The sequence below is a fragment of the Ranitomeya variabilis genome, chromosome 5 (genome assembly GCF_051348905.1).
Source record: "Ranitomeya variabilis isolate aRanVar5 chromosome 5, aRanVar5.hap1, whole genome shotgun sequence".
Lineage (NCBI taxonomy): Eukaryota > Metazoa > Chordata > Amphibia > Anura > Dendrobatidae > Ranitomeya > Ranitomeya variabilis.
In genome coordinates this window covers 257311736-257337864 of record NC_135236.1, presented here as the reverse complement: position 1 = coordinate 257337864, position 26129 = coordinate 257311736, and the positions used below count along the sequence as shown (strand labels likewise).

The 26129-nt window shown below is 44.2% G+C and overlaps 3 long non-coding RNA genes across 3 annotated transcripts; 2 read left to right on the top strand and 1 right to left on the bottom strand.

Moving 5' to 3' along the window:
- Positions 1 to 7008: 7008 nt before the first annotated feature.
- LOC143773586 (uncharacterized) lies at positions 7009 to 8082 on the bottom strand. The gene is made up of 5 exons (XR_013215245.1): positions 7885 to 8082; positions 7697 to 7792; positions 7544 to 7616; positions 7367 to 7429; positions 7009 to 7095 (listed from the first exon to the last, which is right to left on the bottom strand). It is a non-coding gene; the product is annotated as an uncharacterized LOC143773586 (long non-coding RNA).
- Positions 8083 to 11496: 3414 nt separating this feature from the next.
- On the top strand, positions 11497 to 12520 carry LOC143773585 (uncharacterized). Its single transcript, XR_013215244.1, has 5 exons — positions 11497 to 11644; positions 11737 to 11832; positions 11913 to 11985; positions 12100 to 12162; positions 12434 to 12520. It is a non-coding gene; the product is annotated as an uncharacterized LOC143773585 (long non-coding RNA).
- Positions 12521 to 16207: 3687 nt separating this feature from the next.
- On the top strand, positions 16208 to 17287 carry LOC143773584 (uncharacterized). The gene is made up of 5 exons (XR_013215243.1): positions 16208 to 16411; positions 16504 to 16599; positions 16680 to 16752; positions 16867 to 16929; positions 17201 to 17287. It is a non-coding gene; the product is annotated as an uncharacterized LOC143773584 (long non-coding RNA).
- The last annotated feature ends 8842 nt before the right edge of the window (positions 17288 to 26129 follow it).

Here is a 26129-nt window from a genome sequence, read left to right as displayed (position 1 = left end):
TGTCTCCTGCACGGCACACGGACTGCACATGGACAACATCCGTGTGCGGTACGTGTTTTACACGGACCCATTGACTTTAATGGGTCCGTGTGATCCGTGCGCTCCCACGAACACTGACATGTCTCCGTGTTTTTCAAACGGACACACGGTCCGCAAAAACATGCTGACATGTGCAGAGACACATTGATTTGAATGTGTCTACGTGTGTCAGTGTCTCTGGTACGTGAGAAAACTGACGCCTCACGTACCGGAATCACTGACGTGTGAAACTGGCCTTAAGCAGTTTCATTAGATAGCACCAGGAATGGCTTCTAATGAATATATATGTCTTGTCAAAAGTTCTTCTGTGGAATCACTGGCCTTCAGAAAGTGTTTGCGACCATCAAGTATGTTTTTCACAGGCAGTGTTGGTACACAGTTTCAAACACTGACAAGCCCTATTATTCAGTGCTAAGTCAGGATATGTCAATAACCACTCAAAACTAAGTAAAGAAAAAGAACATTTCATCTTTGCATCAAAGACATGAAGGTCAATCTAGAAAATTGCTAGAACTTTGAAGGCATTCTCAAATACAGTCACGAACCAACAATTTACTATGACGAATCTGGCTATTCTGAAGACCATCCCAAGAAAAGAAGACCAAAAATTACCTCTGCTGCAAAGGATAAGTTCATCAGAGTTACAAGTCTCAAAAAATGTAAATTACCAGCACTTCAATTTAATGGGTCTTATATATGATGCACAGACATCAAGTAGCAGACACATCTCAGCATCAACTGTTCAGAGTATGAGAAGTAGGGCTTTTATGGTCGAATTCCTGCAAAAAAAAAACCCCTTTGCTGAGAATTAAGAATAGAGTTGAGTGAATATGTTTGGAATTGGTCGCCAAATCTGAATTTGCCATATTTGTGCCATACTGGTACCTTAATCATGCCGAATTTATGTTTGACAATTACTAACATATTCGTTCATCTCTTCTCCCATTGACTCCACTGATGTTAGGCTGTGTTTGGCAAATATTGCCAAAACAATATTTGCCGCCGATTGTAATTGTAACCGAAGTTTGAAATATTTGCTCAGATCTAACTAAGAAGAAATAGAGACTTTTTGACAAATCAACACAAGGACTGAACATTACATTACATTACATTAGTGGAAATCTATACTGTGGTCTGATGAGTCAAAAGTTGAGATTTTTGGCACCAGCTGCCATCAGATGATATGGCCTCATCATAAACAAAAATGCTGCAAAACAATAAAAATTGGCCAAAAAAGGTAGAAATGCAATATTGAACCAGGCTCAAAGAATACAGTGCCTTGCGAAAGTATTCGGCTCCCAGGAACTTTTCAACCGTTTCCCACATATCATGCTTCAAACATAAAGATACCAAATGTAAATTTTTGTTAAAGAATCAACAAGTGGAACACAATTGTGAAGCTGAATGAAATTTATTGGTTATTTTACATTTTTGTGGAAATTCAAAAACTGAAAAGTGGGACGTGCAATATTATTCGACCCCTTTACATTCAGTGCAGCAAACTCACTCCAGAAGTTCATTGTGGATCTCTGAATGATCCAATGTTGTCCTAAATGCCTAATGATGATAAATATAATCCACCTGTGTGTAATCAAGTCTCCGTATAAATGTACCTGTTCTGTGATAGTCTCAGGGTTCTGTTTGAAGCACAGAGAGCATCATGAAGACCAAGGAACACAACAGGCAGGTCCGTGATACTGTTGTGGAGAAGTTTAAAGCCAGATTTGGATACAAAATGATTTCCAAAACTTTAAACATCCCAAGGAGCACTGTGCAAGTGATCATATTGAAATGGAAGGAGTATCATACCACTGCAAATCTACCAAGACCCGGCCGTCCCTCTAAACTTTCATCAAAAACAAGGAGAAGACTGATCAGAAATGCAGCCAAGAGACCCATGATCACTCTGGATGAACTGCAGAAATCTACAGCTGAGGTGAGACAGTCTGTCCATAGGACAACAATTAGTCGGACACTGCACAAATCTGGCCTTAAAGGGAGAGTGGCAAGAAGAAAGCCATTTCTCAAAGATATCCATAAAAAGTGTCATGTAAAGTTTGCAACAAGTGACCTGGGAGACACACCAAACATGTGAAAGAAGGTGCTCTGGTCAGATGAAACCAAAATCGAACTTTTTGGCAACAATGCCAAACGATATGTTTGGCGTAAAGGCAACACAGCTCATAACCCTGAACACACCATCCCCACTGTCAAACATGGTGGTGGCAGCATCATGGTTTGGGCCTGCTTTTCTTCAGCAGGGACAGGAAAGATGGTTAAAATTGATGGGAAGATGGATGGAGCTAAATACAGGACCATTCTTGAAGAAAACCTGTTTGAGTCTGCAAAATACCTGAGACTGGGATGGAGATTTGTCTTCCAACAAGACAATGATCCCAAACATAAAGCAAAATCTACAATGGAATGGTTCACAAATAAACGTATCCAGAGGTTAGAATGGCCAAGTCAAAGTCCAGACCTCAATCCAATCGAGAATCTGTGTAAAACTGCTGTTCATAAACGATCTCCATCAAACCTCACTGAGCTCGAGCTGTTTGCCGAGGAAGAATGGGCAAGAATTTCAGTCTTTCGATGTACAAAACTGATAGAGACATATCCCAAGCGACTTGCAGCTGTAATCGCAGCAAAAGGTGGCGCAACAAAGTATTAAGTTAAAGGGGCAGAATAATATTGCACGCCCCACTTTTCAGTTTTGGAATTTCCACAAAAACGTAAAATAACCAATAAATTTCATTCAACTTCACAATTGTGTTCCACTTGTTGTTGATTCTTCACCAAAAATTTACATTTGGTATCTTTATTTTTGAAGTATGATATGTGGGAAAAGGTTGAAAAGTTCCAGGAAGCCGAATACTTTTGCAGGACACTGTATAAAAGTCACCAATGCTCTGCCAGCTCAATAACTGCTGAGCTCCAAACCTGCTCTGGCATTGATATCAGCACGAAAACTGTGCGGCAGGAGCTTCACAGCATTTGTTTCCTTGGAAATGCAGCTGCAAGCCTTACATCGCCAAGCACAAAGCCATTCCCACAATACAATTTTATGCTTCCAATTTTGTGGGAACAGTTTAAGGAAGGGCCTTTTATGTTCCCGCATGACTCTCTATCAAGCAAAGTCCATAAATGTTTTGTTGGGTGAGTGTGATGTGGAAGAAGTTGATTGGCTCGCTGATAAATCTGACCTCAACCCCATTGATCACCTAACGAATCCTGAGAGCCAGGCATATAAGAGTAGAAGCTTCTATAAGGGGGAGACCAACCTGATATTAATGACTATAGGTTTAAAAAAATTTGTAAGATCTAAAGGGGAATTTCCAAAATGAAGATGTATCACCTGTCATCGTTTTTTGCCTAGGCGCACTTCCATTCTTGCATCTGTTTGTCTTCATACTTTGGGCTTCATTCACACATCGTTGTGAATTGTTAATGTGCTGTTTGATTTTTTTTCTCAAAAACACAAGGACCCATTGAGTATGTCTTAGGCTGGCGTCACACTCAGCGTATGTAAATACGGTCCGTTTTTTACGGCCGTAATACGCAGAAAAGTCCCCAAAATAGTGATCCGTATGTCATCCGTAGGCAGGGTGTGTCAGCGTATTTTGCGCATGGCATCCTCCGTATGTAATCCGTATGGCATCCGTACTGCGAGATTTTCTCGCAGGCTTGCAAAACCGACATCTAATGGATTTATGTGCTCAAATGTTCGTTAAAACATATATGCAGTATGTATTAATATATATGTAATTGAGACTCACACACACATATATATATATATATATGTATATATATATATATATATATACTGTATTTATATTTAATTCAGCGCGAGATATCAGAGAAGCTGGTAATTCAATTGCCGGCTTTTCATTTCTCCTTCCCAAACCCGACAGGATATGAGACATGGTTTACATACAGTAAACCATCTCATATCCCTTTTTTTTTTGCATATTCCACACTACTAATGTTAGTAGTGTGTATGTGCAAAATTTGGGCGCTGTAGCTTGTAAAATAAAGGGTTAAATAGCGGAAAAAATTGGCGTGGGCTCCCGCGCAATTTTCTCCGCCAGAGTGGTAAAGCCAGTGACTGAGGGCAGATATTAATAACCTAGAGAGGGACCATGGTTATTGCTTCCCTCCCGACTACAAACATCTGCCCCCAGCCACCCCAGAAAAGGCACATCTGGAAGATGAGCCTATTCTGGCACTTGGCCACTCTCTTCCCACTCCTGTGTAGCGGTGGGATATGGGGTAATGAAGGGTTAATGTCACCTTGCTATTGTAAGGTGACATTAAGCCAGGTTAATAATGGAGAGGCGTCAATTATGACACCTATCCATTATTAATCCAATAGTACTAAATGGTTAATAAAACACACACACATGATTACAAAGTATTTTAATGAAATAAAGACACATGTTGTTGTAATATTTTATTAGACTCTTAATCCACCTGAAGACCATTGTCCTGAAACAAAGTTAAAAAAACAAACAACAATATTCCATACCTTCCGTCGTTATGTCCCACGATGTAAATCCATCTGAAGGGGTTAAATCATTTTACAGCCAGGAGCTGTGCTAATGCACTTGCTCGTGCCTGTAAAACCCCGGGTACTGAATGGAAAGCAGGGTGATCTGTAGTTACCTTGAGTCGCGGTGATGCGCCCTCTGCTGGAAGTTTGAAGGATTTAAGCCCCTTTGACAAAGACCAAATTGTTATGGCAATGTGACTGGGTAAGCAATACTGTGGGATGTTCACAGGGCCAGTGTTCCGGAGAATGAGTGCACCGGATCTGTAGAGGAGGACGCCGCACAACGTTGGGATCAAAGACAGGTAAGTGGAATTATTTTTTTCCCTTCTGTGGATGCGGCATGGTCGGGGTCCAGGATAAGGGACCAAAATGGATATATAGAGGGGTCAAGATGGATATATGGGAAGGCCACAATGGATGTATGGGGGGTTAGGATGGATATATGGGGGAGCCAGGGTGGATATATGGGGAGGGCCAGGACAAGGGACTTGGATGGATATATGGGGGGCCGGATGGATATATGGGAGGGCCAGGACAAGGGGCATATGAGGGCCAAGATGGATATATGAGGGCCAGGATACACATATGGGGCCAGGACAAGGGACATATGGGGCCAGGATGCACGTGTGGGGGCCTGACTGAACAAAGGACATAGGTGGCCAGGCTGGGGCATATTATTAAATAAAAAGGGCCAGTGTCATGTCGGACACTGTCCAGACCAGGTCGTCTGACAGACAGCGGTAATTCCGCGTTTGACCACTGTTTGCTCATTGGCGTCGGCTAGTTTTCGTCTGGCTGCTCCGGGGTTAATTTATCTGATCCTTGGATTGGAAGCTGGGCCATGCCCATTTCCTTTAAATGGTTCTCCTGATCTTTGGGCGTAGCTTCTGTCTTATCTGTAGTTATCTCGGTCCGGAGTGGAGAGCTGGTTGTTGGCGAATCGTTGCTGGTGGTGTATTTTCCTTTGTCTTATTTACTCCTTCCTATATTTGTATTTATTTTGCCCTGCACCTTTATAGTGTATTCCTGATTGAATGCAGCGTGGTGTATATTTTCCTTTATCCTTGTTTGTTATAACTGTGGGTATTGGTCTATTGCATTCACTGGGTGGTGGGCGGTGGTGTTCAGTCTAGGGCTGAATCAGGAGTCAGGGTGAGGATGGAGGCCTGAACATGCACACCTTCAGTGTAAACTTCAGGTAGAGGGTCAGACAGGGTTTCCCTAGTCTGAGGGAAATTGCAGGGGCCCGAGTTATTAGCTCTCGCCCTCCTTGTATCCCCGTGACAGCCAGGGTAGATTAAATTATTAAATAAAGGAGGCCAGTATGAGGGACTTAATTACTGTTTGGGGGCCAGAATGAGGGAAATACTTTATTAGTTTATGGTGACAAGTGAGGAACATAGTTTCTTTAGGGTCCAATTAAGTAAATTATTACTACTGTAATATAATTTACCTTTTAGGAAACTGTTTTCTATATGCAGAGCTCCTATGTACAATGTAATTGGTGATCATTGTATTACCTGTACACTGACACTATATACAGAGATCCTGTGCATAATGTCACTGGTGATCCCTGTATTACCTGTACACTATATACAGAGTTCCTGTATATAATGTCTCTGGTGATCACTGTATTACCTATACACTATATACAGAGCTCCTGTGTATAATGTCACTGGTGATCACTGTATTACCTGTACACTGACACTACAGTATATATAGAGCTCGTTTGTATAAATATTCCCGAATCCGCGCATTCCTTGACAAGGACACCACAAAAACACTAGTGCACATCCTCATCATCTCCCGCCTCAAATACTGCAACCTCCTACTCTCTGGCCTCCCCTCTAGCACTCTGGTTCCACTCCAATCCATCCTACACGCTGCTGCCTGACTAATCTACCTGTCTCCCCGCTATTCCCCAGCCTCTCCCCTATGCCAAGCACTTCACTGGCTTCCTATCATCCAGAGACTCCAGTTCAAAACCCTTACTATGACATAAAAAGCCAACCACAACCTGTCTCCTCCATACATCTGTGACACGGTCTCCCGGTACTTACCTACACGCAACCTTCGATCCTCTCAAGATCTCCTTCTCTACTCCCCTCTTATCCCTTCTTCCCACAAACTCATACAAGACTTCTCCCGTGCTTCCCCCATACTCTGGAACTCTCTACCCCAAAAAATCAGACTCTCACCTACCATGGAAACCTTCAAAAACCTTCCTTTAAATGGTTCTCCTGATCTTTGGGCGTCGCCGATTATAGCTTCTGTCTTATCTGTAGTTATATGAAGATATGATGGCTCGCACACGACCAATTTGGAAGTGACGGTGCTAGTGAAAGGAGCCCAAGGTTCCGAATATACTAGATATGAAGATCACTGCACACGTACAAGTTGAAGGTATGCTTAGTGTGGAAATTTTATTTATAGTGGTTATTTTATCAGAAAAAGCGACTGGTAAGCGTTGACGTTTCGGCTAGTATATAGCCTTGGTCACAACGTCGCTGAAAAAAATACAAATATTTACAATTAGCTATATACAACGATTGGTGTATATACATATAACAAGAAATGTACACTTTTATACAATATATACAAATGTGGTACTCATGTGCAGAGAAATGTCTCTGCGTGACCCTGTGGAGAGACGTCATAGGGTAACATACGTCGATCAGGAAAACAATAAGACATATGTGTGACGAGAGATAAGTCCAAGGAAATGCATATAGTGATGTCTGTGCTAAAACATATGAATAAGGCAACAAGGTGGCCTACCTACAATATGGAGAGTCTATCTTGATTTTGGGATGGTAGTGTTGAATACGAAAATGTAATCCCCTGTCAGAAGAAAATATACAGAAAGGGGCATATATATGCGGATCTCCCAAAAGAGCAAGGGAAAGGGGTTCACCATGGTGCATGATACAATGTAGAGGGGTAATTGAGACCTACCCTGACAATTCGGTTGATTGTCATATGTCATGGGATATTCTTTGCCAGTGATTGGTAGATCTGTGACAGGGGCCTGTAAAAAGGTATCTTGGTAAGATTATAATGAGACAATAGGCCATACAGTATGTCCCATGGTGTACGGTGGGAGCCTACCCTGGTGGTATATGTGGAGACTTGTATGTCCAACGATATGGCGTCTAAACCTCAGTGGGCGTAGTACTACAAGGCCCAGCGTTTGTCCGGCAGTCACTGAGAGGATAGGTAATGTTATGATCATGACCGTTAAGACATAATAATCTGTAAGCACTGTGGGTATACTTAGCTTTGTGCTTGTGACCTACATCCATAGGTGGCGCAGCGGTGTAAAGCTGACACTCCTGTGTCTAAGCTGGGACTGGCGCTGGGTGACTGTGCGCGCTCTCCTAAACATACAGCGCTGCGGGGTCATGTGACCGGAAATGATGGAGACGCCGGCGCTTGCGCTGTTAAGGCTGCAGGCCGGCACGGTTTATGTGTTGTCATGGGGATCGAGTGGGGGAACCGGCGCCTGCGCGGTTGTGTTCTGCTGCGGACTGAGTTAAAGGAAAAAAGGGGGGGGGGCGGAGGGAGGCGGAAACAGAGGTAGAAAATGATGGCAATAACATGGACCCATAGTAGTTGTGTATAGGGTGAATACATCCATGTATATTAAGTAGATACTAGTCATGTAGATTGCAGGATGAGCTTAAGAGTATACATTTGCATATAACAATATTGTATCGGTATACCAGAATAATTCGCAAACACATACGTTGAAATCATATACTTTGCTGATAATACTAGCAACTAAGTAGGAGTCCAAACCATAGGGGAAACAGGGGAAAAAAAAGGGGGGGGGGGGGAAAGGGGGATTAAGAGAGAAGAAGAAAACGGAAACTTAGATAGACTCTATATAATGGTAGGGGGTCTTACCAACTCCACCGGGGGGAATTGCCGAGTGGATGAGTGCGATTATTCAGTGGGTCTAGGGAAAGAAATGCATTATGTTAGCCAATCTATTTCTCGATTGAGGCCTCTTGGGCTGAGTGTGTCCAACGTGTAGATCCAGTAGGTCTCACGCTGTTTAAGTAGTTGGGTGTGATTCCCACCCCGTCTTGGTCTGGGAACTTTTTCAAGAACCTGGAACCGTAATTGGGATATATTATGCCTGGCTTCCTGGAAGTGTGCAGGTAGAGGTAGCCAGGTCTTGCCACATCTGATGGTAGATTTGTGGCTTGAGATGCGATCTCTAATGGCCTGGATGGTTTCGCCTACATACAGTAAGCCGCACGGACACTTGATGATATACACTACATAGTTGGATTCGCAGGTATGATAGTCCCTGATCGGGTAGGTTTTTCCTGTGCGTGGATGAATTACCTCACTACCTTTTATGATATTAGAGCAGCACATACAACTTAAGCATGGAAATGTGCCCCTTCTTTTTTGTCCACTCAGTGTGCGAGTTAGTGTTGGTTTACGTGATCCAATGTCGGCCCTAACCAAATTGTCCCTAATGTTCGGTGGTCTACGTAGGCACATTAGGGGAGGATTTCTAAAGATCTCTACTTTGGGATAAGCTTTGGTAAGCAAGGGCCATTGTTTATGGATCAAGTTGTGAATTCTTTGCATGGAGGGGTGATGGCCGTGGACAAAAGGTAATCTCGATGGTTTTTGAAGTGGAATAACTGCAGAATCAATGTCTGACAGTATTTTGGTCATTTCCGTGTTCAGAAGTGTACATGGATATTGTCTCTCTTCGAATTTTTTGGACATTTCACTCAGTCTGGTTTGTCTGACAGTGGGGCTGGATACGATTCTGGAGACTCTTTTGAATTGAGATCGGGGAAGGCTGTTTCTTGTGGATTTAGGGTGGCAACTATCGTACAAAAGGAGGTTGTTACGGTCGGTGGGTTTGCTGTAGATGTCGGTGGTAAGGACCCCTTGGGTATCTTTGCATATTTTGGTGTCCAGGAAAGTTATAGTTTCCATATGATGTGAAATTGAAAAATTGAGTTCCGGTCTGATCCTGTTAATGGTATTGTGGAATGTGGTTAGAGAGGTGTGATCACCCTGCCATATGCAGAAAATATCATCTATGTAACGGTACCATAGAAGAGCATGTTGTTGAAATAATGAGTTAGGGTAAATGAAGTCCTGTTCAAAGCGGTCCATGTATAGATTGGCGTACGCAGGGGCTACGTTTGAGCCCATTGCGGTCCCGCACGTTTGGACATAAAAGTCATCTTCAAAAAGGAAATAATTTTCCCTGAGTACCAGATTGAGTAGTTCCAGACAAAGATCATGGGTACGTGTGTCAATTTTGGCTTCCGTTAGTGTGAGAGAGACGGCCTCAACCCCCTTGTCATGTGAGATTGAGGTATATAAACTGCTAACATCTAAGGTGTATAGGATGCTGTTAGCTGGAACCGTATTGATGTTATGGATTTTTGTCAGAAAGTCGCTAGTGTCCAAAATGAAGGACTTAGTTTTGTGAGTGTATGGCGTGAGCAACTTTTCTAGGTAGATGGATATGGGATTGAGAATTGAATCAGTGGATGCTACAATTGGGCGGCCCGGTGGATTTTGCAGGTTTTTGTGGATTTTTGGGAGAATGTATAATACTGGGGTTACTGGATGTTCATTTGTCAGGTATGTTTTGGTTTTGGCATCAATCGTTTTTAATTGTGAATGTTTAGTAAGAATGGCATCAATCTTTTTACGGATGTTATAGACAGGATCAAATTGGATTTTTTTGTATGTGGTGGTATCCGATAGCTGTCTTTTGACCTCAGCTGTGTATTGATCTTTGTTCATCACTACGACCGCCCCTCCCTTATCTGCGGGTTTGATGATAATATTGCTGTTGTTTTTGAGTGAAAATAGTGCCTGTTTTTCTGGTGGTGTTAAATTGTGTCGGACTGGGAGAAGACCTATGCGTTGGTCGTGGATGGTCTCCTTAATGTCTTTGTCCAAGAGATCAATGAAGGTCTCTACGGCATGGTTTGTCTTAGGAGGCATAAAATTACTGGGATTTCTCAATCCCAGTTGGTCTAATGTGATTAGTGGCCCTCCGTCTCGATTAGGTAATGTACCCAGTGTGTTGCCAGTGGAGTATGGATTAACCTCAAAGTGTACTTTTAGTCTTATGTTGCGGTAGAAACTTTGTAGATCTTTTTCTAGCTGGAAGGAGTCCCATCTGGGGGTTGGGCAGAAAGACAGACCTTTGTTCAATACCTTAAGTTCTAAAGGGGAGAGAGAGTAATCAGAAATGTTCACAATTAGGTTTGGACCCCTACCTGTGATCGAAGCGTCATCTGGCGTTCTCGATCTTTTCCGTCTCGACCTCCTACATGGCGTCCGCTTGGGCCTAAAAAAGCCGTTCTTGTGGTTGATGCTCCGCCAGTGTCGCTTCCAGAACCCGGGGAGGATCCCCCAACCGGTGAGGAGTCCCCGGATGCTGTGTATCTTTCTGGGCGGCGTGACCTCGGGTATCGTCTTCTGTGGGCTGTTTCCTCCCATCGATAGACTCTATTGTTCAGGTAGTCTTCGGTGTCTCTTTGAAATTTGGTCCGTTTTCTTTCCTCGAGTGTCTTTTGATGTGTAGACAAAATGGAATCAACCTTACTTTTCAGGGTGTTAAATTCGGTGCTGGTAAGAGTAGAGGTGAGTTGTGTCTCAATGGTGACGATCTTTTCTTCTGTTTCTTGCAATCTACATGACTAGTATCTACTTAATATACATGGATGTATTCACCCTATACACAACTACTATGGGTCCATGTTATTGCCATCATTTTCTACCTCTGTTTCCGCCTCCCTCCGCCCCCCCCCCTTTTTTCCTTTAACTCAGTCCACAGCAGAACACAACCGCGCAGGCGCCGGTTCCCCCACTCGATCCCCATGACAACACATAAACCGTGCCGGCCTGCAGCCTTAACAGCGCAAGCGCCGGCGTCTCCATCATTTCCGGTCACATGACCCCGCAGCGCTGTATGTTTAGGAGAGCGCGCACAGTCACCCAGCGCCAGTCCCAGCTTAGACACAGGAGTGTCAGCTTTACACCGCTGCGCCACCTATGGATGTAGGTCACAAGCACAAAGCTAAGTATACCCACAGTGCTTACAGATTATTATGTCTTAACGGTCATGATCATAACATTACCTATCCTCTCAGTGACTGCCGGACAAACGCTGGGCCTTGTAGTACTACGCCCACTGAGGTTTAGACGCCATATCGTTGGACATACAAGTCTCCACATATACCACCAGGGTAGGCTCCCACCGTACACCATGGGACATACTGTATGGCCTATTGTCTCATTATAATCTTACCAAGATACCTTTTTACAGGCCCCTGTCACAGATCTACCAATCACTGGCAAAGAATATCCCATGACATATGACAATCAACCGAATTGTCAGGGTAGGTCTCAATTACCCCTCTACATTGTATCATGCACCATGGTGAACCCCTTTCCCTTGCTCTTTTGGGAGATCCGCATATATATGCCCCTTTCTGTATATTTTCTTCTGACAGGGGATTACATTTTCGTATTCAACACTACCATCCCAAAATCAAGATAGACTCTCCATATTGTAGGTAGGCCACCTTGTTGCCTTATTCATATGTTTTAGCACAGACATCACTATATGCATTTCCTTGGACTTATCTCTCGTCACACATATGTCTTATTGTTTTCCTGATCGACGTATGTTACCCTATGACGTCTCTCCACAGGGTCACGCAGAGACATTTCTCTGCACATGAGTACCACATTTGTATATATTGTATAAAAGTGTACATTTCTTGTTATATGTATATACACCAATCGTTGTATATAGCTAATTGTAAATATTTGTATTTTTTTCAGCGACGTTGTGACCAAGGCTATATACTAGCCGAAACGTCAACGCTTACCAGTCGCTTTTTCTGATAAAATAACCACTATAAATAAAATTTCCACACTAAGCATACCTTCAACTTGTACGTGTGCAGTGATCTTCATATCTAGTATATTCGGAACCTTGGGCTCCTTTCACTAGCACCGTCACTTCCAAATTGGTCGTGTGCGAGCCATCATATCTTCATAGATCTACGAATTATTTGGTTATCCGCACCGACGGAACTCATGTCATCCGAGACCTACATGTATGATGATGCCACGGGATCTACAATTCTATCTAAGATAAGAACAAAAACTGACTTTTTACGTATACCCAATAAAGACATTAAAACGAGAGATTGGGAAAAGGAGAAAAAGAGACTTATAGCCTATGATCTACATTGCGCCACTCTTGGGGAATATCACAGACAAGGGAGGATACCACGGGGCCTACGTTGTAACCTACGACCAACCTTATTTTCAGACAACGCACAATATTGCACGACCTTTCAAAAAATACTTAACAAATGCTCATTTGATATTATCTTACTAACAATTGAATATTTACAGGAAGCCATTAAAGAAACAGAAGAAAAGATCGTCACCATTGAGACACAACTCACCTCTACTCTTACCAGCACCGAATTTAACACCCTGAAAAGTAAGGTTGATTCCATTTTGTCTACACATCAAAAGACACTCGAGGAAAGAAAACGGACCAAATTTCAAAGAGACACCGAAGACTACCTGAACAATAGAGTCTATCGATGGGAGGAAACAGCCCACAGAAGACGATACCCGAGGTCACGCCGCCCAGAAAGATACACAGCATCCGGGGACTCCTCACCGGTTGGGGGATCCTCCCCGGGTTCTGGAAGCGACACTGGCGGAGCATCAACCACAAGAACGGCTTTTTTAGGCCCAAGCGGACGCCATGTAGGAGGTCGAGACGGAAAAGATCGAGAACGCCAGATGACGCTTCGATCACAGGTAGGGGTCCAAACCTAATTGTGAACATTTCTGATTACTCTCTCTCCCCTTTAGAACTTAAGGTATTGAACAAAGGTCTGTCTTTCTGCCCAACCCCCAGATGGGACTCCTTCCAGCTAGAAAAAGATCTACAAAGTTTCTACCGCAACATAAGACTAAAAGTACACTTTGAGGTTAATCCATACTCCACTGGCAACACACTGGGTACATTACCTAATCGAGACGGAGGGCCACTAATCACATTAGACCAACTGGGATTGAGAAATCCCAGTAATTTTATGCCTCCTAAGACAAACCATGCCGTAGAGACCTTCATTGATCTCTTGGACAAAGACATTAAGGAGACCATCCACGACCAACGCATAGGTCTTCTCCCAGTCCGACACAATTTAACACCACCAGAAAAACAGGCACTATTTTCACTCAAAAACAACAGCAATATTATCATCAAACCCGCAGATAAGGGAGGGGCGGTCGTAGTGATGAACAAAGATCAATACACAGCTGAGGTCAAAAGACAGCTATCGGATACCACCACATACAAAAAAATCCAATTTGATCCTGTCTATAACATCCGTAAAAAGATTGATGCCATTCTTACTAAACATTCACAATTAAAAACGATTGATGCCAAAACCAAAACATACCTGACAAATGAACATCCAGTAACCCCAGTATTATACATTCTCCCAAAAATCCACAAAAACCTGCAAAATCCACCGGGCCGCCCAATTGTAGCATCCACTGATTCAATTCTCAATCCCATATCCATCTACCTAGAAAAGTTGCTCACGCCATACACTCACAAAACTAAGTCCTTCATTTTGGACACTAGCGACTTTCTGACAAAAATCCATAACATCAATACGGTTCCAGCTAACAGCATCCTATACACCTTAGATGTTAGCAGTTTATATACCTCAATCTCACATGACAAGGGGGTTGAGGCCGTCTCTCTCACACTAACGGAAGCCAAAATTGACACACGTACCCATGATCTTTGTCTGGAACTACTCAATCTGGTACTCAGGGAAAATTATTTCCTTTTTGAAGATGACTTTTATGTCCAAACGTGCGGGACCGCAATGGGCTCAAACGTAGCCCCTGCGTACGCCAATCTATACATGGACCGCTTTGAACAGGACTTCATTTACCCTAACTCATTATTTCAACAACATGCTCTTCTATGGTACCGTTACATAGATGATATTTTCTGCATATGGCAGGGTGATCACACCTCTCTAACCACATTCCACAATACCATTAACAGGATCAGACCGGAACTCAATTTTTCAATTTCACATCATATGGAAACTATAACTTTCCTGGACACCAAAATATGCAAAGATACCCAAGGGGTCCTTACCACCGACATCTACAGCAAACCCACCGACCGTAACAACCTCCTTTTGTACGATAGTTGCCACCCTAAATCCACAAGAAACAGCCTTCCCCGATCTCAATTCAAAAGAGTCTCCAGAATCGTATCCAGCCCCACTGTCAGACAAACCAGACTGAGTGAAATGTCCAAAAAATTCGAAGAGAGACAATATCCATGTACACTTCTGAACACGGAAATGACCAAAATACTGTCAGACATTGATTCTGCAGTTATTCCACTTCAAAAACCATCGAGATTACCTTTTGTCCACGGCCATCACCCCTCCATGCAAAGAATTCACAACTTGATCCATAAACAATGGCCCTTGCTTACCAAAGCTTATCCCAAAGTAGAGATCTTTAGAAATCCTCCCCTAATGTGCCTACGTAGACCACCGAACATTAGGAACAATTTGGTTAGGGCCGACATTGGATCACGTAAACCAACACTAACTCGCACACTGAGTGGACAAAAAAGAAGGGGCACATTTCCATGCTTAAGTTGTATGTGCTGCTCTAATATCATAAAAGGTAGTGAGGTAATTCATCCACGCACAGGAAAAACCTACCCGATCAGGGACTATCATACCTGCGAATCCAACTATGTAGTGTATATCATCAAGTGTCCGTGCGGCTTACTGTATGTAGGCGAAACCATCCAGGCCATTAGAGATCGCATCTCAAGCCACAAATCTACCATCAGATGTGGCAAGACCTGGCTACCTCTACCTGCACACTTCCAGGAAGCCAGGCATAATATATCCCAATTACGGTTCCAGGTTCTTGAAAAAGTTCCCAGACCAAGACGGGGTGGGAATCACACCCAACTACTTAAACAGCGTGAGACCTACTGGATCTACACGTTGGACACACTCAGCCCAAGAGGCCTCAATCGAGAAATAGATTGGCTAACATAATGCATTTCTTTCCCTAGACCCACTGAATAATCGCACTCATCCACTCGGCAATTCCCCCCGGTGGAGTTGGTAAGACCCCCTACCATTATATAGAGTCTATCTAAGTTTCCGTTTTCTTCTTCTCTCTTAATCCCCCTTTCCCCCCCCCCCCCTTTTTTTTCCCCTGTTTCCCCTATGGTTTGGACTCCTACTTAGTTGCTAGTATTATCAGCAAAGTATATGATTTCAACGTATGTGTTTGCGAATTATTCTGGTATACCGATACAATATTGTTATATGCAAATGTATACTCTTAAGCTCATCCTGCAATCTACATGACTAGTATCTACTTAATATACATGGATGTATTCACCCTATACACAACTACTATGGGTCCATGTTATTGCCATCATTTTCTACCTCTGTTTCCGCCTCCCTCCGCCCCCCCCCCTTTTTTCCTTTAACTCAGTCCGCAGCAGAACACAACCGCGCAGGCGCCGGTTCCCCCACTCGATCCCCATGACAACACATAAACCGTGCCGGCCTGCAGCCTTAACAGCGCAAGCGCCGGCGTCTCCATCATTTCCGGTCACATGACCCCGCAGCGCTGTATGTTTAGGAGAGCGCGCACAGTCACCCAGCGCCAGTCCCAGCTTAGACACAGGAGTGTCAGCTTTACACCGCTGCGCCACCTATGGATGTAGGTCACAAGCACAAAGCTAAGTATACCCACAGTGCTTACAGATTATTATGTCTTAACGGTCATGATCATAACATTACCTATCCTCTCAGTGACTGCCGGACAAACGCTGGGCCTTGTAGTACTACGCCCACTGAGGTTTAGACGCCATATCGTTGGACATACAAGTCTCCACATATACCACCAGGGTAGGCTCCCACCGTACACCATGGGACATACTGTATGGCCTATTGTCTCATTATAATCTTACCAAGATACGTTTTTACAGGCCCCTGTCACAGATCTACCAATCACTGGCAAAGAATATCCCATGACATATGACAATCAACCGAATTGTCAGGGTAGGTCTCAATTACCCCTCTACATTGTATCATGCACCATGGTGAACCCCTTTCCCTTGCTCTTTTGGGAGATCCGCATATATATGCCCCTTTCTGTATATTTTCTTCTGACAGGGGATTACATTTTCGTATTCAACACTACCATCCCAAAATCAAGATAGACTCTCCATATTGTAGGTAGGCCACCTTGTTGCCTTATTCATATGTTTTAGCACAGACATCACTATATGCATTTCCTTGGACTTATCTCTCGTCACACATATGTCTTATTGTTTTCCTGATCGACGTATGTTACCCTATGACGTCTCTCCACAGGGTCACGCAGAGACATTTCTCTGCACATGAGTACCACATTTGTATATATTGTATAAAAGTGTACATTTCTTGTTATATGTATATACACCAATCGTTGTATATAGCTAATTGTAAATATTTGTATTTTTTTCAGCGACGTTGTGACCAAGGCTATATACTAGCCGAAACGTCAACGCTTACCAGTCGCTTTTTCTGATAAAATAACCACTATAAATAAAATTTCCACACTAAGCATACCTTCAACTTGTACGTGTGCAGTGATCTTCATATCTATTATCTGTAGTTATCTCGGTCCGGAGTGGAGAGCTGGTTGTTGGCGAATCGTTGCTGGTGGTGTATTTTCCTTTATCTTATTTACTCCTTCCTATATTTGTATTTATTTTGCCCTGCACCTTTATAGTGTATTCCTGATTGAATGCGGCTTGGTGTATATTTTCCTTTATCCTTGTTTGTTATAACTGTGGGTATTGGTATATTGCATTCACTGGGTGGTGGGCGGTGGTGTTCAGTCTAGGGCTGAATCAGGAGTCAGGGTGAGGGTGGAGGCCTGAACATGCACACCTTCAGTGTAAACTTCAGGTAGAGGGTCAGACAGGGTTTCCCTAGTCTGAGGGAAATTGCAGGGGCCCGGGTTATTAGCTCTTGCCCTCCTTTTATCCCCGTGACATTATAATCGGCCTAACAACAAAAAAAAAGGGGTTCCTTTTTTTTTTTTCTCTTCTCTGTGTTTTGTCATGGATCCCATGATTTCCATAACCCGCCAGTTGGAGGCGCTGTCCCTACAGGTCACTGAGTTGAAGGGAGCAGTGCAGCAACAGGGACTAGCAGTATCTAATATACAGGCTGGAGCAACAGGAGGAGTTAATGAGCCCAAGTTTCCTTTGCCTGAAAAATTTGCTGGGGAACGCAGTAAATTTGTTTCTTTTCGTGAAGCTTGCAAACTGTATTTCCGTTTGCGCCCGATCTCCTCTGGTAATGAGGCTCAACGTGTGGGCCTGGTGTTGTCATTATTGAGCGGGGATCCCCAAGCTTGGGCATTTTCGTTGCCGTCTGATTCTGTTGCATTTAACTCAGTGGAGATTTTCTTTTCTGGTCTAGGACACATTTACGATGATCCAGACAGAATGGCTCTAGCAGAATCTAAGTTACACACTATTTGCCAGGGGGAGCGTGTTGCAGAGGATTACTGTTCTGAATTTCGCCGCTGGGCGGTTGACACTCAGTGGAATGAGCCAGCATTGCGGAGTCACTTTATTCATGGAGTTTCTAATAGGGTTAAAAAAGCCCTCCTGATGTACGAGACTCCTGCTTCACTAGATTCCGCTATGAGTCTTGTTGTCCGCATTGATCGCCGTTTGCGTCAGGGGAATCATGAGACGCCGCCTGTGGGTGAAGGTATAGGTTCACGTGAGGTTGCTGCAGGTGAGCCCACGGAATCTATGCAAATCGCAGGGGTGTCACATGTTAAGAATCGCACCCCTGTACTCAGGAAGCAGGGAGCCTGTTTTTTCTGCGGTAAAACTGGTCATTTTATTAATATCTGTCCTCTGCTGTTAAAGAAAAATGCAACGGCTGAAAACGTCTGAGCTCAGAGGGTGTGGAGGAGTCCAATCTGAGCTTACGTATATCCTCCATGATGATTTCTCAGTGCATGCTCCCTGCCAAAGTTGTTGTCGCTGGCAGAGAGATACCAATCACTATTTTTGTGGATAGTGGTTCCGCCACAAATCTCATTGATGAGGAGTTTGCGCGCACTGCTGGTTTTAAGATTGAAAAACTGCAGCATCCTATCCGTGTGGTCACCATCAATTCTGCTCCTCTTCCACAGGGGGAGATTACTGAGTTCGTGGCTGAGGTTAAACTCCACATTGGGGTTCTTTATTTTGAGCAGGTCACATGTAAGGTGCTCAAGAGTCTTCCGGCACAATTGGTTCTGGGTTTTCCATGGTTGTCTACACACAACCCGGTGATTGACTGGAAAACTCAGGACATAATCCAGTGGAGTGATTTCTGTCAGGATAATTGCCTGGCCACATGTGTGTCCGCTGTGACTTCAAGCGTTCCTGAGTCACTTCAGGATTATGCGGATGTGTTCTCTGAGAAGGGTTGTTCAGAGTTGCCGCCACACCGCTCCTATGACTGTTCAATCAGGTTTAAACCAGGGGCCAAGTTGCCTAAAGCAAGGATGTTCAACATCTCCGGTCCGGAGAGACAAGCGCTCAAGGATTACATTTCTGAAAGTTTGAGCAAAGGGCACATCAGGCCGTCATCCTCGCCGGTGGCAGCAGGGTTCTTCTTCGTGAAGAAGAAAGATGGCAGATTACGCCCGTGTTTGGATTTCAGGGAGTTGAACCAGATTACGATTCGTGATCCGTACCCTATGCCACTGATACCTGACTTGTTCAACCAGGTGGCAGGTGCTAAGTGGTTTACCAAGCTTGACCTCAGGGGGGCGTACAACCTCATAAGAGTCCGTCAAGGTGATAAGTGGAAGACAGCTTTTAATACCCCTGAGGGTCATTTTGAAAATTTGGTGATGCCTTTTGGGTTAACTAACGCACCTGCAGTGTTCCAACATTTGATCAATGATGTGTTCTCGCATGTTTTGGGGAAATTCGTTATCGTGTACCTAGATGACATCCTCATATATTCTTGCGACCGTGATGCTCATTTAGATCATGTCAGGCAGGTGTTACAGCTTCTCAGAGAGAATAAGCTGTATGCTAAACTTGAGAAATGTGTATTTTTTGCTCAAGAGTTGCCGTTCTTGGGTTATATTGTGTCAGCTTCTGGTTTTAAAATGGACGCCGCTAAGGTGCAAGCGGTGCTGCATTGGGAACGTCCTGATAACCTGAAAGCACTTCAGCGGTTCCTTGGGTTTTCTAACTACTATAGGAAATTTATCAAGGATTTTTCTATCATTGCTAAACCGCTTACTGACATGACTAAAAAGGGTACCAATTTCTCCGTTTGGCCTGAGGCTGCTGTTCGCGCATTTGAGTTTCTCAAGAACAGTTTTGTTTCAGCCCCCATTCTTGCGCAGCCAGACGTATCTAAACCCTTTGTCGTGGAAGTCGATGCGTCTGAGGTTGGTGTGGGGGCGGTGCTGTCTCAAGGCTCATCCTTGAGTGGTTTGCGTCCGTGCGCCTATTTCTCCAAAAAACTGTCGTCCGCTGAACGTAACTACGATATCGGCAACAGGGAGTTGTTGGCTATTAAGTTGGCCTTTGAGGAATGGCGACACTTCTTGGAGGGGTCGGTACATCAGGTCACTGTTATTACCGACCATAAGAATCTGCTGTATTTGGAGTCTGCCAAGCGTCTGTCTCCCAGGCAGGCTCGCTGGGCATTGTTTTTCACGCGGTTCAACTTTGTTGTCACTTACAGACCAGGGTCTAAAAACACTAAGGCGGATGCTCTGTCCAGGTGTTTTCCAGGGGGAGAACCGCGGGAAGATCCAGTACCCATCCTCCAAAAGGGTGTTGTGGTTTCGTCTCTCACTACCAAGGTTGAGGCTGAGATTGCCGAGGCTCAGGAGGAGGTACCATCTGAGCTTCCCATCAACAAATCTTTTGTACCGCTTCATCTCCGCCTAAAGGTGTTGGCGGAGCATCATGATACTGTCCTGGCTGGCCACCCAGGGGTTAGTGGTACTTTGGAGTTGGTGTCACGTCGGTTTTCGTGGCCCAAAATCCGACAGGACGTGGTCTCATATGTGTCAGCTTGCACCACGTGCGCTAGGGCGAAGACGCCCCACTCCCGTCCTGTTGGCACACTACTTCCTCTGGAGGTACCTATTAAGCCATGGACGGAAATCTCCATGGATTTCATAACTGATTTGCCTCCCTCAGCTGGGAACATGGTCATTTTGGTGATTGTGGATCGGTTTTCAAAAATGTCGCACTTTGTGTCTTTGCCTTCTTTACCTAACGCTAAGACTCTTGCTCAGGTGTTTGTGCAGGAGGTGGTCAGGCTTCATGGAGTTCCATCTGACATCGTGTCAGATAGGGGTACTCAGTTTGTAGCAAAATTTTGGAAAGCATTTTGCTCACGGCTGGGGATCAAGTTGTCTCATTCGTCTGCGTTTCATCCCCAGTCAAATGGTCAGACCGAGCGTATGAACCAAAATTTGGAGCAGTACTTGCGCTGCTTTGTCTCTGATAACCAGGTGGAGTGGTCTACCTTTCTTCCTTTGGCTGAGTTTGCCATCAATAATCACCGCCAGGAGTCGTCTGGGGAGTCTCCGTTTTTTTGTGTTTACGGGCTACATCCTCAGTTTTGTACGTTGAGTCAGAGAGGCTCTTCCGGCGTTCCGGAGGAAGACCAGTTAGGTTCACAATTGTCATCAGTCTGGAGGAGAGTGAAACAGCGCCTGTTGAGTGTGGGTGCTAGGTACAAACGTGTGGCTGACAGTAGGCATGTGCCAGGTCCGGACCTGAGTGTGGATGACTGGGTGTGGTTATCCACAAAAAACATAAGACTCAAGATACCATCCCTTAAATTGGGTCCACGGTTTATTGGTCCATTTAGGGTCACCGCCGTCATTAACCCAGTAGCGGACCGACTGGAGCTCCCTACGGTGTATAAAATACACAATGTGTTCCACAGGTCTCGTCTTAAGAAGGTGGTGGGTTCTGTGGACGCGGCGCCTATGCCACCTCCAGTCTTGGTGGATGGCAACCTAGAATTTGAAGTCTCCAGGGTGGTTGACTCTCGTGTTGTGCACCGCACTTTACAATATTTGGCACACTGGCGTGGTTATGGGCCTGAGGAGAGGTCCTGGGTACCAGCCTCGGACATTCATGCGGATCGGCTGGTCAGGTGTTTTCATCGTCGCCATCTGAACAAGCCGGGTCCTATAAGCCGTGAGGGCCCTGGGGTCCCTCGTAGAAGGCGAGGTACTGTCATGTCGGACACTGTCCAGACCAGGTCGTCTGACAGACAGCGGTAATTCCGCGTTTGACCACTGTTTGCTCATTGGCGTCGGGTAGTTTTCGTCTGGCTGCTCCGTGGTTAATTTATCTGATCCTCGGATTGGAAGCTGGGCCATGCCCATTTCCTTTAAATGGTTCTCCTGATCTTTGGGCGTCGCCGATTATAGCTTCTGTCTTATCCGTAGTTATCTCGGTCCGGAGTGGAGAGCTCGTTGTTGGCGAATCGTTGCTGGTGGTGTATATTTTCCTTTATCCTTGTTTGTTATAACTGTGGGTATTAGTATATTGCATTCACTGGGTGGTGGGCGGTGGTGTTCAGTCTAGGGCTGAATCAGGAATCAGGGTGAGGGTGGAGGCCTGAACATGCACACCTTCAGTGTAAACTTCAGGTAGAGGGTCAGACAGGGTTTCCCTAGTCTGAGGGAAATTGCAGGGGCCCGAGTTATTAGCTCTCGCCCTCCTTGTATCCCCGTGACAGCCAGGGTAGATTAAATTATTAAATAAAGGAGGCTAGTATGAGGGACTTAATTACTGTTTGGGGGCCAGAATGAGGGAAATACTTTATTAGTTTATGGTGACAAGTGAGGAACATAATTTCTTTAGGGTCCAATTAAGTAAATTATTACTACTGTAATATAATTTACCTTTTAGGAAACTGTTTTCTATATGCAGAGCTCCTATGTACAATGTAATTGGTGATCATTGTATTACCTGTACACTGACACTATATACAGAGATCCTGTGCATAATGTCTCTGGTGATCACTGTATTACCTATACACTATATACAGAGCTCCTGTATATAATGTCTCTGGTGATCACTGTATTACCTATACACTATATACAGAGCTCCTGTGTATAATGTCACTGGTGATCACTGTATTACCTGTACACTGACACTACAGTATATATAGAGCTCGTTTGTATAAATATTCCCGAATCCGCGCATTCCTTGACAAGGACACCACAAAAACACTAGTGCACATCCTCATTATCTCCCGCCTCAAATACTGCAACCTCCTACTCTCTGGCCTCCCCTCTAGCACTCTGGTTCCACTCCAATCCATCCTACACGCTGCTGCCTGACTAATCTACCTGTCTCCCCGCTATTCCCCAGCCTCTCCCCTATGCCAAGCACTTCACTGGCTTCCTATCATCCAGAGACTCCAGTTCAAATCCCTTACTATGACATAAAAAGCCAACCACAACCTGTCTCCTGCATACATCTGTGACACGGTCTCCCGGTACTTACCTGTTGTGGATTCTGTTTTTGGGCTCCCTCTGGTGGTTACGGCTGGTACTGGGTGACTTTGGTGGGTTGCGGTCTCTGGTTTCCACCTGTCCATCAGAGGCTGGGTGTTTCCTATTTAACCTGGCTTTCCTGTCATTCCCTTGCCGGCTATCAATGTACTCAGATGTGCTCAGTTTGGTTCCTGACTACCTGCTCCCAGATCTCTCAGGATAAGCTAAGTTTTGTTTTTCAGTTGTTTGGTTTTTTGTCCAGCTTGCTAATTATGACTCTATGCTAGCTGGTAGCTCTAGTGGGCTGAGGTTCTCCCCATGTGCCATGAGTTGGCACATGGGTTCTTGTAATCTCAGGATGGTTTTTGATTAGGGTTTTTTGCTGACCGCTCAGACCCCTTTTGTATCATTCTGCTTTCTAGTTATAGCGGGCCTCATTTTGCTAAATCTATTTTTCATCTCTATGTGCGTGCCTTCCTCTCATTTCACCGTCAATACATGTGGGGGGCAACTATACCTTTTGGGGTTCATTCCTCTGGAGGCAAGCTAGGTCTTTATTTCCTCTGCAGTGCTAGTTAGCTCTTAGGCTGGCGCGTGGCGTCTAGAATCAACGTAGGCACGCTCCCTGGCTATTTCTAGTTGTGTTTGTCAGGAGTAGGGCAGCGGTCAGCCCAGGTTCCATCACCCTAGAGCTCGTCCGTTATTTATGTTATTTTGCTTGTCCAGTGCGATCCCCAGCCATTGGGATCCATGACACTTACCTACACGCAACCTTCGATCCTCTCAAGATCTCCTTCTCTACTCCCCTCTTATCCCTTCTTCCCACAAACTCATACAAGACTTCTCCCGTGCTTCCCCCATACTCTGGAACTCTCTACCCCAACAAATCAGACTCTCACCTACCATGGAAACCTTCAAAAAGAACCTGAAGACCCACCTCTTCCGACAAGCCTACAGCTGCAGCGATCATCAATCCACTGAACTGCCGCACAACCAGCTCTACTCTCTCCTAGTGTATTCTCACCCATCCCCTGTAGACTGTGAGCCCTCGCGGACAGGGTCCTCACTCCTTCTGTACCTGTTAGTGCCTTGTTTTTGCTCATGTTATTATACTTGTCTATATTTGCCCCCTTTTCACATGTAAAGAACCATGGAATAAATGGCGCTATAAAAATGTATAATAATAATAATGTCACTGTGAACACTGTATTACCTATACACTATATACAGAGCTCTGCATATGTCATTGGGGATCACTATGTTACCTGTACACTATATGCAGAGTTCATGCGTATAATGTCACTAGTGATGGTAATATGTGGTTTGGTCATGGTGTGGTGGTTGTCCCTTGTATATGGTATTACTCGGTCAATATGTGGACTAGTTATGGTGTGCTGGTATTTGATCCTTGTATATGGTACTATTCGATTACTATGTGGTCTGATCATGGTGTGGCGGTATTTGTTCCTTTTTTGTGGTATTATTTGATCACTATGTGGTTTGGTCATGGTGTGGTGGTATTCATTCTTGTATGTGGTATTTTTCAGTCACTATGTGGTGTGTTCATGGTGTGATGGTATTTGTTCCTTGTATGTGGTATTATTCGGTCACTATGTGGTGGTATTTCTTCCCTGTATGTGGTATTATTCGGTCACTATGTGGTCTGGTCATAGTGTGGTGGTATTTCTTCCCTGTATGTGGTAGTATTGTTTTTTGTATAATGGATCGTTTTGTGTATGGAGGTCTGATTTTAATTGGGAGAAGATTCTTTATTTCCATTAGAGATTAACTACTTGGAACAAGATGCATTTACAAGGGTTCTCCTGTGAAAAAAAGGATCCTCTCCACAGGATTACTGATAGCGTATTGATTGGGGGGGTCTGACTGCTTGGACTCAATTGGCAGAATGTGGAACTTTTATCACATTAGACTGAAGTGTCATGTGCAACTTGACCACTGATCCATTCATTCCCTCAGTGGCTGTGAGTGCTGCGCTTGTTTTTTTCTGGAAGCCCCAAAAAGAATGAATGGAGCCGCAGTCAGACATCTCACCTGCCGCTGCATTTTAAAATGGGGATAAGTGTCCTGTCAGGGATAGAAAAATATTTAGAATTGAGAGTCCTCAGTGGTTGATACCTTTTAATGGCTAACTGAAAAGATGGTAACAAATTGCAAGCTTTCAAGACTACTCCGGTCTCTTCATCAGGCATAGACTAATAGAAATTCTGAAGAATCACATATTTACGCACAACACAGCACAGAAAAATGCCATAGATAAGATAGGTGACTTGATGCAGAACTACCATTATGTGAGTGATAAACACTTATGTCCATAAATATTGGAACAGTTCATAGATAAGGAGTGTGAATATTTTATTGTCCTATATGTCTATGTTATGATGCCTCCACATGGTCTGAGGAGCAAATTCCTTAATTTATGTAAGAAGACATCAATTCATGCGACACATTCATTCCTGCACTGAGAGTGTCAAAGGTCATCATCAGCTTATATTCCCAGACTCTTCTGTCTCTCTGAGATTTGAAGTTATTTTTTAATACAAGTAATTTCATGTCCATAATGCTATGATCAGGGAGACAAAAATGTATTGCCACAGGTAGATCCATTCTTTTTTTCTCTTATTGTATGGCGATGAGAGTTCATCCTTGTTCTCAGTTTCTGCCCTGTCTCTCCTACATACAGACCCCCAGTTGGACATTTAGTTCAAATAATTAAGTACACCACATTAGAAGTGATGCAGCTGAAAGTACCTGGTATCTTGTAGTCTTGATGTGAATTGGGGATCTTTATCTTGTCCGTGGTCATTATAAATGGACAGGTTTTACATTTTTTCTGGTTGCAAGGAAGGGTTCCTGCAGCTGTTTGGGA